General features: G+C 40.6%; 1 non-coding gene across 1 annotated transcript; it reads right to left on the bottom strand.

Annotated features, from left to right (window-relative positions):
* Positions 1 to 913: 913 nt before the first annotated feature.
* Positions 914 to 1,021, bottom strand: LOC130953713 (small nucleolar RNA R71). The gene has a single exon (XR_009075875.1). It is a non-coding gene; the product is annotated as a small nucleolar RNA R71 (small nucleolar RNA).
* Between the last annotated feature and the right edge of the window lie 10,656 nt (positions 1,022 to 11,677).

Genomic DNA, 11,677 nt, shown 5'->3' with positions numbered 1-11,677 from the left:
ATCATATCTTCTTAACCACATCTTTTTCAAAATAGTTTTCAATCAAATCTTTTTAACCTCTAATTTCAAATTCCTTTTCAAAAATCACTTGATTTCTTTTTCACTTTTTTTTTCGAAAATCAATTAATGTCTTTCAAAAATGTTTTCAAAATATTTTAATTAATTTTCGAAAAATTACTTCCCTCCTTCTCACATCCTTCTATTTATGGAGTACCACTCCTTCTCAATGCACAAATTCGAACCTTATCTATTAAAAGTTCGAATTCTCCTTCTCTTTCTTCTTTCTATTTCTCTTTCCCTCTGACACCTAAAGTAATCTCTATACTGTGACATAGAGGATTCCACATCTTCTTGTTCTCTTCTCTTTCATATGAGCAGGAGCAGAGACAAAGGCATTCTTGTTGAAGCTGATCCTGAACCTAAAAGGACCTTGAAGAGAAAGCTAAGAGAAGCCAAAGCACAACTCTCTTTAGAGGACCTGACCGAATTCTTCAAAGAAGAAGAGCACATGGCAGTCGAAAACAACAACAATGCCAACAATGCAAGGAAGGTGCTGGGTGACTTCACTGCACCTACTCCCGACTTCTATGGGAGAAGCATCTCTATCCCTGCCATTGGAGCAAACAACTTTGAGCTTAAGCCTCAATTAGTTTCTCTAATGCAACAGAATTGCAAGTTCCATGGACTTCCAATGGAAGATCCTCATCAGTTCTTAGCTGAATTCTTGCAAATCTGTGACACAGTCAAGACTAATGGGGTAAACCCTGAGGTCTATAGACTGATGCTATTCCCTTTTGCTGTAAGAGACAGAGCTAGGATATGGTTGGATTCTCAACCTAAAGAAAGCCTGGACTCTTGGGAAAAGCTAGTCAATGCCTTCTTGGCAAAGTTCTTTCCACCAAAAAGATGGAGTAAGCTTAGAGTGGAAGTCCAAACCTTCAGACAGAAGGATGGAGAATCCCTCTATGAAGCTTGGGAAAGATACAAACAATTAATCAGAAAATGTCCTTCTGACATGCTTTCTGAATGGAGCACCATAGGAATCTTCTATGATGGTCTCTCTGAACTATCCAAGATGTCTTTGGATAGCTCTGCTGGAGGATCTCTTCATCTGAAGAAGACGCCTACAGAGGCTCAAGAACTGATTGAAATGGTTGCAAATAACCAATTCATGTACACTTCTGAAAGGAATCCTGTGAACAATGGGACTAGTCAGAAGAAAGGAGTTCTTGAGATTGACACTCTGAATGCCATATTGGCTCAGAACAAGATATTGACTCAACAAGTCAATTTGATCTCTCAAAGTCTGTCTGGAATGCAAAATGCACCAAACAGTACTAAGGAAGCTTCATCTGAGGAAGAAGCTTATGATCCTGAGAACCCTTCAATGGAAGAAGTGAATTACCTAGGAGAACCCTATGGAAATACCTACAATTCTTCATGGAGAAATCACCCAAATCTCTCATGGAAGAATCAAGAGAGACCTCAACAAGGTTTCAATAACAATAATGGTGGAAGAAACAGGTTTAGCAATGGCAAGCCTTTTCCATCATCTTCTCAGCAACAGACAGAGAGTTCTAAGCAGAATACTTCTGACTTAGCAACAATGGTCTCTGATCTAATAAAGACCACTCAAAGTTTCATGAATGAAACAAGGTCCTCCATCAGAAATTTGGAAGGACAAGTGGGTCAGCTGAGCAAGAAAGTTACTGAACTCCCTCTTAGTACTCTCCCAAGTAATACAGAAGAAAATCCAAAAGGAGAGTGCAAGGCCATCAACATGGCCGAATATGGAGAGGAAAGAGAGGAAGAAGACGCCACTGAGAAAGACCCCAGTGGGCGTGCACCACTCTCCTCTGAGTTCCTCAATGAGGAACCTTGGGAATCTGAGGCTCAAAATGAGACCATAGAGATTCCATTGGACTTACTTCTGCCATTCATGAGCTCTGATGAGTATTCTTCCTCTGAAGAGGATGAGTATGTTACTGAAGAGCAAGTTGCTAAATATCTTGGAGCAATCATGAAACTAAATGACAAGTTATTTGGAAATGAGACTTGGGAGGATGAACCTCCCTTGCTCACCAAAGAACTGGATGACTTGTCTAGGCAGAAACTGCCTCAAAAGAGGCAGGATCCTGGGAAGTTTTCTATACCTTGTACCATAGGCACCATGACCTTCAAGAAGGCCTTGTGTAACTTAGGGTCAAGTGTGAACCTCATGCCCCTCTCTGTAATGGAGAAGCTAGGGATCTTTGAGGTACAAGCTGCAAAAATCTCACTAGAGATGGCAGACAACTCAAGAAAACAAGCTTATGGACTTGTAGAGAATGTTTTGGTTAAGATTGAGGACCATTACATCCCTACTGATTTCATAGTCCTAGAGACTGGGAAATGCATGGATGAAACCATCATCCTTGGCAGACCTTTCCTAGCCACAGCAAAGGCTGTGATTGATGTTGGTAGAGGTGAAATGATCATTCAAGTGAATGAAGAATCCTTTGTGTTTAAGGCTCAAGGATATCCCTCTGTCATCATGGAGAGGAAGCATGAAGAGCTTCTCTCAAAACAGAGCCAAACAGAGCCCCCACAGTCAAACTCTAAGTTTGGTGTTGGGAGGCCACAACCAAACTCTAAGTTTGGTGTTGAACCCCCACATTCAAACCCTAAGTTTGGTGTTGGGAGGTTCCAACACGGTTCTGAGCATTTCTGAGGCTCCATGAGAGCCCTCTGTCAAGCTACTGACATTAAAGAAGCGCTTGTTGGGAGGCAACCCAATGTTTTATAATTAATTATTTTCTTTTATTATTTTATCTTTTTTGTAGGTTGATGATCATAAGAAGTCACAAAAACAATGAAAAAAGCAAAAACAGAATGAAAAACAGGAAGAAAAACAGCACACCCTGGAGGAGAAGAAGCTGGCGTTCAAACGCCAGTAATGCTAGCTGTTGGGCGTTTAACGCCCAGTCTGGCACCCTTCTGGGCGTTTAACGCCAGAAAGGGGCACCAGACTGGCGTTAAACGCCAGTAAAGGGCAAAAACCTGGCGTTAAACGCCAGGAATGGGCACCAGCCCGGCGTTTAACGCCAGAAATGGCTCAAAACGTGATTTTGAGCAACATTTGGTGCAGGGATGACTTTTCCTTGACACTATAGGATCTGTGGACCCCACAGGACCCTACCATCACTCTTTCTCTTCTTCCCCCATTCACCAATCACCTCAACACCTCTTCCCCAAAAACCCCTCACCTATCAAATCCCATCTTTCTCTTCACCACTCACATTCATCCTTCATAAATCCCCACCAACCTCACCCTTCAAATTCAAACCACTTTCCCTCCCAAACCCACCCTCCATGGCCGAACCATCTCACCCCCTCTCTCCTATATATACCCTTCTTCAACCTTTCATTTTCACACAACCTAAACACCCTTTCTTCCCCTCTTTGGCCGAATACACCACCATCTCCCTCTTCTTCATTTCTTCTTCTTCTACTCCCTTCTTTCTTCTTTTGCTCGAGGACGAGCAAACATTTTAAGTTTGGTGTGGTAAAAGCGTTGCTTTTTCGTTTTTCCATAACCATTTATGGCATCCAAGGCCGGAGAAACCTCTAGAAAGAGGAAAGGGAAGGCAAAAGCTTCCACCTCCGAGTCATGGGAGATGGATAGATTCCTCTCAAGGGTGCATCAAGACCACTTCTATGAAGTTGTGGCCTTGAAGAAGGTGATCTCCGAGGTCCCCTTTTCACTCAAAAAGGGTGAATATCCGGAGATCCGCCATGAGATCCGAAGAAGAGGTTGGGAAGTTCTTACCAACCCCATTCAACAAGTCGGAATCTTGATGGTTCAAGAGTTCTATGCCAATGCATGGATCACCAAGAACCATGACCAAAGTGTGAACCCGAATCCAAAGAATTATCTCACTATGGTTCGGGGGAAATACTTGGATTTTAGTCCGGAGAGTGTGAGGGTGGCGTTCAACTTGCCTATGATGCAAGGAGATGAGCATCCTTACACTAGAAGGGTCAACTTTGATCAAAGGTTGGACCAAGTCCTCACAGTCATATGTGAAGAGGGCGCACAATGGAAGCAAGATTCAAGAGGCAAGCCGGTCCAATTGAGAAGGCATGACCTCAAACCCGTGGCTAGAGGATGGTTGGAGTTTATCCAACGGTCAATCATTCCCACTAGCAACCGGTCCGAAGTTACCATAGACCGGGCCATCATGATCCATAGTATCATGATTGGAGAAGAAATAGAGGTTCATGAGGTTATAGCCCAAGAACTCTATAAAGTGGCGGACAAGACCTCCACCTTGGCAAGGTTAGCCTTTCCTCATCTCATTTGTCACCTCTGTTATTCAGTTGGAGTTGACATAGAGGGAGACATCACCATTGATGAGGATAAGCCCATCACCAAGAAAAGGATGGAGTACACAAGAGACCTCACTCATCATGAGATCCCTGAGATTCCTCAAGGGATGAATTTTCCTCCACAAAACTATTGGGAGCAACTAAACACCTCCCTAGGAGAATTGAGTTCCAACATGGGACAACTAAGGGTGGAGCATCAAGAACACTCCATTATCCTTCATGAAATTAGAGAAGATCAAAGAATCATGAGGGAGGAGCAACAAAGGCAAGGAAGAGACATTGAGGAGCTCAAGCACTCCATAGGATCTTCAAGAGCAAGAAAGAGCCGCCATCACTAAGGTGGACCCGTTCTTTGATTTCCTTGTTATTGTTCCTCTGTTTTTCGAATTTTAATGCTTATGTTTATCCATGTTTGTGTCTTATGATCATTAGTGTCTTAGTGTCTATGCCTTAAAGTTATGAATGTCCTATGAATCCATCACCTTTCTTCAATAAAAACGTGCCTAATTGATAAAAGAAAGAATTGCATGAATTTTGAATTTTATAACAGTTTAATTATTTTGATGTGGTGGCAATATTTTTGTTCTCTGAATGTATGCTTAAACAGTGCATATGTATCTTGAATTTGTGGTTCACGAATGTTGGCTCTTGAAAGAATGATGAAAAAGGAGACATGTTACTGAGGATCTGAAAAATCAATAAAATGATTCTTGAAGCAAGAAAAAGCATTTCAAAAAAAAAAAAAAAAGGAAACGAAAAAAAAAAAAGAGAGAAAGAAAAAAAAGAAAGAATAAGAGTTGTGATCCAAGGCAATAAGAGTGTGCTTAAGAACCCTGGACACCTCTAATTGGGGACTTTAGCAAAGCTAAGTCACAATCTAAAAAGGTTCACCCAATTATGTGTCTGTGGCATGTATGTATCCGGTGGTAATACTGGAAGACAGAGTGCTTTGGGCCACAGCCAAGACTCAATAAGTAGCTATGTTCAAGAATCATCATACTTTACTAAGAGAATCATTAACACTATCTGGATTCTAAGTTCCTAAAGAAGCCAACCATTCTGAATTTCAAAGGATAGATTGAGATGCCAAAACTGTTCAGAGGCAAAAAGTTAAAAGTCCCGCTCATCTGGTTAATACTGATCTTCATAGATGTTTTTGGAATTCATTGCATATTCTCTTCTTTTTATCTTATTTGATTTTCAGTTGCTTGGGGACAAGCAACAATTTAAGTTTGGTGTTGTGATGAGCGGATAATTTGTATACTTTTTGGCATTGTTTTTAGTATGTTTTGATATGATCTAGTTAGTTTTTAGTATATTTTATTAGTTTTTAGTTAAAATTCACTTTTCTGGACTTTACTATGAGTTTGTGTGTTTTTCTATGATTTCAGGTATTTTCTGGCTGAAATTGAGGGACCTGAGCAAAAATCTGATTCAGAGACCAAAAAGGACTGCAGATGCTGTTGGATTCTGACCTCCCTGCACTCGGAGTGGATTTTCTGGAGCTACAGAAGCCCAATTGGCGCGCTCTCAACGGCGTTGGAAAGTAGACATCCTGGGCTTTCCAGCAATATATAATAGTCCATACTTTGCCCAAGATTTGATGGCCCAAACCGGCGTTCAAAGTCACCTCAAGAAATCCCAGCGTTAAACGCTGGAACTGGCACCTAATTGGGAGTTAAACGCCCAAACTGGCACCAAAGCTGGCGTTTAACTCCAAGAGGAGTCTCTGCACGAAATTTGCTTCATTGCTCAGCCCAAGCACACACCAAGTGGGCCCGGAAGAGGATTTCTATGTCATTTACTCATTTCTGTACACCCTAGGCTACTAGTTTCTTATAAGTAGGACCTTTTACTATTGTATAGAAATCTTTTGATCACTTTTAGATCTCTAGATCATCTTTGGACATTTTAGTTCTTAGATCATTGGGAGGCTGGCCATTCGGCCATGCCTAGACCTTGTTCTTATGTATTTTCAACGGTGGAGTTTCTACACACCATAGATTAAGGTGTGGAGCTCTGCTGTACCTCGAGTATTAATGCAATTACTATTGTTCTTCCATTCAATTCCACTTGTTCTTTTACCAAGATATCACTTGTTCTTCAACATGATGAAGGTGATGATTGACGCCCATCACCATTCTCACTCATGAACAAGGTGACTGACAACCATTCTTGTTCTACACGCATTTGAGGCTTAGTGAATATCTCTTGGATTTCTGATTGCACGATGCATGGTTGATCGCCTGACAACCGAGTGCTCGCCTGACAAACGAGCCAGCCATTCCGTGAGATCAGAGTCTTCGTGGTATAGGCAAGAACTGATGGCAGCATTCAAGAGAATCCGGAAGGTCTAACCTTGTCTGTGGTATTCTGAGTAGGATTCAATGATTGAATGACTGTGACGTGCTTCAAACCTGTAACCTACTGGGCGTTAGTGACAGACGCAAAAGAGTTATTCTATTCCGGTAGGGGAGGGAACCAAACCGGTGATTGGCAGTACTGTGACAGAGTGCGTGCATTAGCTTTCACTGCGCGGATGGGAGGTAGCTGCTGACAACAGTGAGACCCTACACGAGCTTGCCATGGAAAGGAGTAAGAAGGGTTGGATGAAGGCAGTAGGAAAGCAGAGAGACGGAAGGGAAGGCATCTTCATACGCTTGTCTGAAGCTCTTACACCAATGATATACATAAGTATCACTATCTTTATCTTTTATATTATTTTCGTTCATCACCATATACATCTGAGTTTGCCTGACTAAGATTTACAAGATGACCATAGCTTGCTTCAATACTAACAATCTCCGTGGGATCGACCCTTACTCACGTAAGGTTTATTACTTGGACGACCCAGTGCACTTGCTGGTTAGTTGTGCGAAGTTGTGTAATGCCATGGTATTGAGCCACCAAGTTCTTGGAGCCATTACCGGGGATTATGAGAGTTGTGAAAAAGTATAGTTCACAATTTCGCGCACCAGTGGCCTCCTCATGAAGAAAGCAAGGCGCAATATCAAGGAAATGTGGAGCCAGGATTCGAAATGGGGACCTTGTGCTAGCAAGGAAGGAGCGCTAGTGTGCAAGGGAATTGGCACAAATGGGAGAGCTAGGATTCGAAGGGGGAGTCCCACCCAAAGCTTGTAGCGCTACGTTAAAATAATGAACTGAGCGCTCTGGGAAGCTTGGCACGAAACTAACAACAAAGCAAAGGGAGCGCTACGTTTGGTTGATTCATTGAGCGCTCCCCTGGGAGGTGGCCTTGGTTCAATTTCAATTAAAAAAACCAATTTGGATCCAATTCATCACCAATTTTGAAAAAGCCCACTCCAAAGTCTGAAGATCAAAATTAGAGAGTGTATAAATAGGAGTTAGTTTTATTTGTATAGGATCTTCCTTCATTTTTTTAGTTTGCACTTTTTGCTCACTTTTCAATTTTACCTTTAGCTCATTTTTAGTTTTCATTTTGTCTTTGAATTTACGAATTGGGATCAAAATATAGTTTTCTTTTCTGATTGTTCTTACTTTGGCAACTTCTACTTTCTATTTTGAATTTTGGATTGAGATTGAAGGAATTCTATTTCGATTCTTGATCTGATATTTCTTTTTGTTCTTCTTCTGCATAATTCCGAGAATTGAAGAATTTGATCCAACTTTCACTTACTGTTTTCATCTACATTTCTTCTGCAAATTATTTTTTGTTTGATCAAGGAAGGAATTGAGATCTAGATCTACCTGCTAGTCTCATAGATCCCCTGAGATCTTCAATTTCTCTTTTAGATTTCACAATTGAGCTAAGTTTACTTTCTGTTTTGTTCTTCAAACAATTTTACCTTTTTGTTTAGATTTCCTGCAACTTATTTTATCTTCTACTTCTCTGATTAATTGCTCTTTACATTCTCTTGTTGAATTCTGAATCCCAGCTCCCACATCCCTTTACTATTCAAGCAATTTACATTTCTTGCAATCTAAGCTTCAGTTATTTACATTACTTGCACTTTAAGATTCAGCTCTTTTATTTCTTCTGCACCTTTAGATTCTGTCAAATTCTCCTCTCCCTTCAATTTTTATGCAATTTATCTTCTGTTGGTCACGATTCACTCAAATTATCACTTGTTTGCTTGACTAAATCAACCACCTAACTAAAATTGCCCAATCCTTAAATTCCTGTGGGATCAACCTCACTCATGTGAGTTATTACTACTTGATGTGACCCGGTACACTTATCAGTGAATTTTGTGTTGGAATCGGATTTCCACTCATCAACCACTGCCACCAGCTGCGGCGGTCCCACACTTTCTCTCTCCTCTACTTTCCTTCCATATCTTCTCATACTTCTCACCTACACTCCACATGCTCTCTTTTTCTTCTCAAGGTTCTGATAAACCCCGATTTCGTGGTTTATTTTGTGATTAATTTGGGGGGATTTTATCACCTTTTCCCACATTTATTCAATAAAATACCATGGTTTGTAATTCTCCCTTGAATTATGCTTAAGTGTAAAAACATGCTTTTTAGGTCCTTAAATTGGTGATTTTAACTCATTTTAATTCCATCTGATGCCTTGATATGTTTGTTGAGTGATTTCAGGTTCATAGGACAAGTATTGGATGGAAGAAATGAGAAGAAAAGCATACAAAGTGGAGAATGCATGAAGAAACCAAGAATTGGGAATGCATCAATGGGCGTGCACGCGTACAAGGCACGAGCGTGCAAAAGTGAGTTTGCCTAAGGACGTGCATGTGTACCTGCCGCGTCCGTGCTGATGAAGAATTAGCCAATCGACGCGCACGTGCACATGGCGCGTACGCGCCGATACTCTCACGTGACTCACTTAAAGGTAAAACGCTGGGGGCAATTTCTGAGCAACCCAGGACCAATTCCAACATGTTTCTAAGTGTATTTCATGCAAAATTGAAGCCCAAGGAAAGGAGGGAGCAATTGGTTGTAGTTTTGACATCATGTAGTGTAGTTTTTAGAGAGAGAAGCTCTCTCTTCTCTCTAGAATTAGGGTATATTAGGTTAATTTCATCTTAATTCTAGTTTTAATTTCATGTTCTCATCTTGTTTTCTCTATAATTTCATGTTCCTATTCTTGATTCCTCTTAGTTTTCATGTTAATTCTCCTTTTTGCTATCTTTTGTGATGATGAACTCTTATTGGATTTGGACCTTTTCTTTAATGAAATTTAATGTTTGATGTTCTTTTATTGTTGATTTGAGTTGAGATTTTACATTCCTTGCAATTGGTAGTTGTTAGATTCCACTAATTCTTGCCATTTATTATGCTTTCCTTTTATGCCTTCCAAGTATTTGACAAAATGCTTGGAAGGATTTTAGAGTAGAATTTTATGCTCTTGGCTTGGCAAGGTAACTTAGGAACTCTTGAGTTGCTAATGTCCAAGTGATTGATGATTGGGAACCATTAACCTTAGATCTCACTAACTGAATTGGTGGGGACCTAGGACTTATGGACTTGGATTGACATAACTCATTTGACTCTCCTTTATTAGTTAGAGGATGACTTAATGGGGTTGATACTTGCCAATTCTCATGTTGTGGTTAGTGATAAGGATAGAGATCCTTGACCACCAACCCTTGCAAAGGCCTTTTTGTTATTAGAATTTCCTTATCATTTACCTTTCATGTCTCTTATTCCAAAAACCCCAAAACATACTTCATAGCCAATAATCATACACTTCATTGCATTCTTTGTGAGACGACCCGGAGTCCAAATACTTCGGTTAATTCTTATTTGGAGTTTGTACATGTGACAAAATCATAAATTTTAATTTGATGCGAGAGTTGCTTGTTGGTTTGGAACTATGCTTACAACGAAGTAATTCCTTTCTTTAAGAAGAAAATCTAGACTGACGACAGTTCTTGCTTATCAAATTAATGGCGCCGTTGCCGGGGATTGCAATGGTGCTATGTTGTTGGCTATTGTATATATTGTGAATAGCTTGATTTTTGGTTTGTTTGTTAGTTTTTTCTAGTTGTAGGATTTTTGTTCTCTTTGTTTCTTGTTAGCTTTTGTTTTTATTTTCTATTTTACTATGAATTCTCATCCTTTTGGCTATGAGCATGGTTACAACTATGTTGTAGGAAATGGAAGCTTCAATGGGGATGTGCATCAAGGATTTGGAGATCAAATGTGGGAGGAGCCCTAAGCTTATGGACAACCTTCTTGGCAACAACCTCCTCTGGCTTCTTATGGATACAATTCAAATATTGATGCATACCAATCTAATGTATGTGATGACCCTCATTTTGGTTGTCAACCACAATCATCATATGCATATGAACCCCCTCCTCAACATAGCCCTCCAAAGCCATACTCACAAGCCTCATACCACCATTCACCTCCGTATGATCCCAACCCATATCTACTATACCAACCACCATATGAACCATACATAGAGCCACTATCACTCCAACACCCATACTCCCATGAACCAGAAAGTCTATACACACCACCTCAAAAATTTCACCAATATGGACCACCTTTCAACTACAATACCCTTCTCTCAAACGATGAACCCTCTCTTCCACCACCATCTCCCGATGAAGCCCTCAAGCTAGAATTGAGAGATCTTGAATCTCATCTCTTAAGGCGACAAGAGGAGGATGAAAAGAAGTTTAAGGAGCTAAGAGCCAAGATGGTTATCATGGTAGAAGCCATTGGTAACATAGTCTCATCTCGCCTAAGCCTATGCGATCAAGGCACTCCCATTGTTGAATGTGGAGAAGCAACCAAAGAGCTTAGTGAGGGAGTGAACTTGAAGCTCCAAGGTGAAGAAGAGGAGTTAAAGCAAGAAGTACAACAAGAGGAGAAGGTAGAGATGATTGAACCAAAGGAAGTAGTGGTTGGCACCTTAGGATATGTTGAGTACATAGAGAAATCACAAGTTGAAGAGCCTTCTTCCATGGAATTTGAAGTTGATGTTGAGTAGGAGAGTGCACAACCTCCAAGGCACAATGTGATTGAAGAATTGGAAGAAGTGACCCAAGAAATAGGTCCTCCTATTTATGATGATTCCGCATCAACATATGATCCTTTTGAGTTTGAAGAATCCTTCTCCATTGGACTTGGAATTGATGAAGATGTAGATTTTACTAAACCTCCTATCTATGATTTGAGTGATGGGGAAGAGATTGAAGGCATTGGTGAAGAAGAATGGGAACTTGAGAAAGTTTGGCAAGAGGTAAAGCTTGAAGAATCCTACCAAGTGGTGGAAGCCTCTAGGAGAGGATGGACGGGAGTAGAGCGCATTTTCTCAAGATCATTGGAACTCCTCCACCTAGGTTGTCATCCA

The sequence above is a fragment of the Arachis stenosperma genome, chromosome 9, assembly GCF_014773155.1.
Source record: "Arachis stenosperma cultivar V10309 chromosome 9, arast.V10309.gnm1.PFL2, whole genome shotgun sequence".
NCBI lineage: Eukaryota > Viridiplantae > Streptophyta > Magnoliopsida > Fabales > Fabaceae > Arachis > Arachis stenosperma.
Note: the sequence above shows the minus strand (reverse complement) of the source record. Positions and strands in the feature narration are given on the sequence as shown.